Source organism: Thalassophryne amazonica, chromosome 18 (genome assembly GCF_902500255.1).
Source record: "Thalassophryne amazonica chromosome 18, fThaAma1.1, whole genome shotgun sequence".
In the NCBI taxonomy this organism is placed as follows: Eukaryota; Metazoa; Chordata; class Actinopteri; order Batrachoidiformes; family Batrachoididae; genus Thalassophryne; species Thalassophryne amazonica.
In genome coordinates this window covers 7745099-7751272 of record NC_047120.1, presented here as the reverse complement: position 1 = coordinate 7751272, position 6174 = coordinate 7745099, and positions in this window count along the sequence as shown.

The following is a 6174-nucleotide window of genomic DNA, read 5'->3' as shown; positions in this document are numbered from 1 at the left end:
ACCAGGATGTTAATAAAATCAATGCTGGCTATTCTCAGAATAGAGTACTTATATCCACAGTTTCAAATTGTATAAGTAAAATGGTGTCCACTTTAGGTCTTCTCAAAACATTAAAATTACTGTTCTGGATGCTCATTAAATTACTGTTCCAGCCTATGGGCTTCGGCCCTGCGGGCCTCGCACTTTGTCCCCCCCAATTTCTAGTTCTAAATTGCGCCCTTGTCTGTACCCTTCCCCAGATTTGTGCCTCCAGACAATCCTGTCTCAGAGGTCTACAGACAATTCCTTTGACTTCATGCTTGGTTTGTGCTCTGACTGTCAACTGTGGGACCTTATATGTAGATAGGTGTATGTCTTTCCAAATCATGTTCAATCAACTGAATTTACCCCAGGTGGACTCCAATTAAGCTGTAGAAACATCTCAAAGATGATCAGTGGAAACAGGTGGCACTTGAGCTCAATTTTTAGCTTCATGACAAAGGCTGTGAATACTTATGTGCATGTGATTTCTTTTTTTTTTTTTTTAAGAAATTTGCAAAACTAAAAAAAAACTAAAAAACTTTTTCACATTGTCATTATGGGGTATTGTCTGTAGAATGTTGAGGAAAAAAATTACATACATTTTGGAATACAGCTGTAACATACATTGTGAAAAAGTGAACACTTGTGAATACTTTCTGGATGCACTGTAAAGCTCCAAAATAGGGCCTGTTACAAAAGCGGGAACAACAGACAAGCAGCTTGATGAGAAGGCAACAACTGTTGGCGCAGTTCTTAGAAAATGGAAGAAAACACAGGATGACTGTCAGTCTTCCCTGGTTTTGGGCTCCATGCAAGATCTCACTTCATAGGGTAAGGGTGATTCTGTGAAAGTCCAAAACAATGATTACATGACTAACACATAACGCCGTCATGGTTTAAAATCCTGCAGGGCAGGGAGGTACCCCTGCTCATGCCAGCACATGTCCAGGCCCGTTTGAAGTTCACCAGTGACCATCTGGATGATCCAGAGGAGGCATGGGAGAAGGCCATGTGGTCAAATGAGACCAAAATAGAGCTTTTAGGCATCATCCACTCGCTGTTTGGGGGTGAGAACAACCCCAAAACACCGTCGCGACACAGGCGTGGAAAAACTCACGCATGTGCACAAGGGTTCAAGCTTGTCTGACGTGAAAACATATGAATCAAATCCATATAGTTAAAAAAAAATAAAAAGGTACGATACTTTATGGACAGACCTCGTAAGATGTTACATACATAGTAAACATAATTTTACAGATACATTATCAAACACATAAGAAGGAATGAAAATGCAACTGTTTTACCAATTGACAGTATATATTATAAATAATTATCTTTGAGATGGTTCCAGATATGTTCTCCACTGCATGACATGCACGAGACAAGCTGGAGCTGCAGATAATTTCTCTGGGGTTCTCTGGGAGCAATGAGAGAAGGGTTTATCAGCCAACCTCTGAGAGTAAATACGTCATCGGCTACGAAATAATTATTTTATATAATGTGGCATCAAATGGGACAAAGTGCGGCGTCCAGCAGAAAAAAAAGCGGGTCACAATGGCACAGTGAATTGTGCAGCAGTGTGGAGATTCAAATTTATGCAAGTGTCAAGGTACCTTTACAGTTCTGCACTCACCCCAAACATTTGCCTGAGGTCAGGGTCTCGAAAACGGAAAGGGATGTTGGAAACATGTAACCTCTTTGGCTGCTGCTTCTCCGACAAATCACTTGTGTGTAGATGGAGCTGGGAGCCCTCTGTCTGTGCCACGTCCTCTGTCTGCTGAAAGGAAACACAGCATGTGTCACAGATTAGCAGCTGCAGTGGACAAAAGAATCCTGACAGCCTGAAAAACAAAAACAATACAGATGAGAGAGGAGGGTGTTATGCTTGACCAGGGTTCTAGCTACAGTGGGCGGCGCCGGCTGACCCCACCCGGTACTGCAAATTTCCAGCCGGCTCTTGGGTTCAAATTGCCTATGCCGCCCAGCACAGAATTTCTGAAAAATGAACTGAAATGCTGCTGAAAATGTACCAATTCGATCGTATTTAAAGCTTATAGAGTCATAGTTTTGCAATTTAAAACCAATAATTAAAGTAATAATAAATATATTTCTCATTTTCTCTGTATCAAATTGCAAACAGCATAGATCAGAGAGTCAGCATGTTCTGTGGCCAAAGCGGCGCGCTGTGAAGGGCTGCAGCTGAAAACAGTGTCTCTGCTCAGAACTGAAGAAAAAAAGCCACCATGAAAGTCCTTCTGTATCCGTATCTGAAGATACATTCAGAAATTTGGTTTATTTTACAGTTGAAAGGCTTTGTGTTACCAAAAAGCTCAGAGTTTGAAAAACAAGAAAAATCAGAGAAGGCACTCCAGCGAGAGAGAGAGAGAGAGAGAGAGAGAGAGAGAGAGAGAGAGAGAGAGAGAGAGAGGGAGCGGAGGAGGAAACGAGGAAATTTGTAAAATTACAAGCCTTTCATCAGGGGTCCCCAAACTTTTACATACCATTGTATCTCCACTCCAGCACATCATCCACCACTGGTGACATCTTTTCAACTATCCTGGAATCAACTTTTGGTAACACTTTATATTAGCTGCACGCTATGAAGCATTAGTAAAGCATTTATAAAGTGTAATTAAATGCTTAAATAACTACCTGTAAAACATTTACAAAACATTCTTTTTAATTAGCTACTCATTGGTAAGAACATAAATAGATGGCTTAATTTTAATTCTCTATAAACCAAGAAAAGTTGATCATTAATAGTTCATCATTTACAAACGTAAAATCAGACACTATTCATTAGTGATAAAATATTTACCAATCATATTTTTATTTTTACATTTTTTCTCACAAATTATTAAGCCTTTACTAACCATTAATAAACCATTAGCTGATGCTCAGTATATCTGTTATAACATTTGTAAAGATTACATTAACTACTTTTCCTTATTCCTCAATACTTTATGTATCATTTGTTAATAATGAACAAAGCTCAAGTCTCTTTCTCCATCACTATAAGTTTGCAGTTTTAAAGACATTATCTATGTACAAATTCTTCTTTCAATGCACGAATAATAGAATAGAATAGAATAGAATAATTCTTTATTGTCCACCGATGTGGAAAATTGTCTTTGGCTCACCAGCACAAAAAAGACAAAAAAAAAAAAAAACAGTCATAAAACATTCATACAAACACACGAATAAAACAAAAATAAGATACATAAAATGGAAGTAAAAGAAGAAATAGAATAGACCTAGTAAGATAAATAAAACGTACAGTAAGATCTAATAAAATCAAATAAAACAGAAGTAAAGCAGTTCAGGTTTAATTTGTGGAGTGGTCACTTTTTTGAGTTCATTATGGTGACGGCATTTGGTATAAAAGATTTTTGAAAGAACCTTTGGCCAGAGGAGCTCTGTAGCGCCTCCCAGACTTCAAGAGCTCAAACTGACAGGACAGAGGATGAGAGCTGTCTGCCAGGACTCTCTCAGCTTTCCTCCTCATCCTGTCAGTGTAAATGTGGGCCAGAGTCTTCTGGGGTTTTCCCACAATTTTCCCCGCCATTTTTACAATTCTATTTAATTTGTCCTTACATTTACAACTCAAGTGACCAAACACAAAGATGAAATGTTAAAATACTCTCAATATGTGCAGAATACACAAGCTCTAAAATCTGCGGATTAACACCAAGACAACTCAATCTTCTGAGAAGACTGAGTCGCTGTGAACATTTCTTAAAGATAAAATCAGTGTTTTCAAAGAAGCTCAAGTGACTATCAAGAACTGTACCAAGATATTTAAAAGTTTCAACCGTTTCAACAAGCTGGCCATCGAGTGAAACTGGCTGCACGGTCAGTTCTTGCTTTGTGTGAAAAACAAGCTCCTTTGTCTTAGACACATTGATTTCCAGCTGGCTGTCGAGACACCAAGCTTCAAGAGCCTTAGTGTGAGCGAGATAGGAGGCTTCACCAGAGGAGTCACACTTCTGTAGCAGGCCGACTAGGGCCATGTCATCCGTATTTAATCAGTTTAAAGTTTGTGTCATTAACTGCAAATTCGTTTGTAAAAAGAGAGAAGAGCAGAGGTGAAAGAACGCTACCCTGTGGGCAGCCAGTGCTTATGATGAGCTCTCCTGACAGAATGTTGTTAGCACAAACTCTTTGAGGGCAACAAGACAGAAAGTCTCTGATCCAGAGCATCAGGCCCTTTCAACATTTAAATCAGCCAGCCTTTTCAGAAGAATATGTAATTTCATAGAATTAAGCTGCACTGAAGTCTACAAACAAAACCCGAGCGTATGCTTTAGCAAGTGAAAGCTGCTTTGAGATCATGTCCAGCAAGATCAATCCGACATCATCAGTACCTCTGTCCCTCTTATAGGTAAACTGCAGAGGGTCTAGTTCACTGACCACTGTGGTGGTCCGGACGTCAACTAACACCTCTCCATAGTTTTACATAATATGGAGGTTATGGCAATGGGCCGAAAATCTTCAAGTTTGCTTGCCCCTGGCTTTTTTGGTATAGGCCTTATTATGGAGAATTTCCAAGATTTGGGCACTCCTGTGACAAGAAGGAAATTAAACAATCTGAAAAAGACTCCTTTTAATTGAGGAGCACAGTCTTTGAGTAGACGGGCTTTCAGGCCATCTGGGCCAGTGGCCTTGTTTGGCTTCAGTTTAGAAAGACTTTTAGCCACGTCATCATAACCCTTAACTGAGCATTAGTTAAGCATTAATTAATATCCTTGTGATTAAATGTGTTTATAACTCATTTGTATTTGCTTAATATACTTTTTAGTCACAATCTCAAACAGTTGACTAATTCACTTTTACATGTCCATTTATAAATGCTTATCAACGTGTTAGTAAACTTACAGAAATACTATTATAAAGCTTTTTCAAGGTGTTAGTAAAGTATTTGGTGTGAGCTTAACTAACGTGATGGTTAAATTTGTATTTTTAATTCATTTGTAGATGCTAATTACATACTATACTCAGAGTCACCAACAGTTGACCAATTCACTTTCATATGTCCATTCATAAATATTTATCAACGCATATTTTCTTTTGAGGAAATGGTATGGCAGTATTAGACAAGGATTGCGGGTTCATTCATCGCGAAATGTTAAAGTGATGTTCGGTTAGGAGATGGTGTCGATTTGCGAGTCATTACGCCGCAATATCAGTCTTCGTTGTCAGGTGTCATTTAGGCAGACGTCAGTCCCCCTGAGCTTGCTCTCCTGTTTGAGTAGTGCTGTTTTCTGTTCACAAAACAAACTGGAGCACCTCGCTAGTAGAGCATAAACCTCCTCCAACATTAGTTTCCAATTCCACAAATGTTTTACCTTGGAAATTTTTCTAGGTCAAAGTCCTGTTAGAAGTGGCTTTTCATAAGACAAAATAGATGTGATCAAATATCAGGAGTGTTTATTTAGTTCAGGCTCTTGAATTTAAGTTTTTGTTTTTGTGACATCAAGGTATTTCTTCAACTTTTTCAGTTTCTGAATTCTTCTTCAGATAATTTTCACAGAACATCGGTTGTCTCTGCTGTACACAATTTGTCATTGCTTTTTGGCACTTGGTTTCTGACTGATGAGTGCCTGAGGCACTTTTGATTGAGATATAATGCAAAATGTGCACCAAATGGGCTTTTCAATATTAAACTCAAATGTCCACAAAATCCACACTCCGGATCAGATCCGGATCAAACTGAGTCAGGTGATAGTGAATGCCAGTCTGCACCTCACCTTCAAATATGAGAGGGATTGGAGCACATTTTAGGATATAATGTAAAATAAACATTAAGTGGAGTTTTCAATGTTAAATTTAAATGGCCACAAAATTTGTAATCTGGATCAGATTCAGATCAACAGTTTGGTTCACAAGCAAACAAATAAACAGACAGACAAACAGACAAGCAAACAAACAGCAGACAAAAACAAAACATATAATGATTGGCTTAACGTTCTTGTCTTTCCTGAGAAGGGAATGATACGCCTCAATGTCATTGATTTCCAAAGTTATCCTCTTGCTGTCAAAAAAGTGATCACCTGGGGCCTCATGTACAAAGTGTGTGGATTTCCTACTGAAACATGGCGTACGCCAAAACCCAGAAACTGCTGTATGCACAAAATATCCAGTTGTATTAAAGTG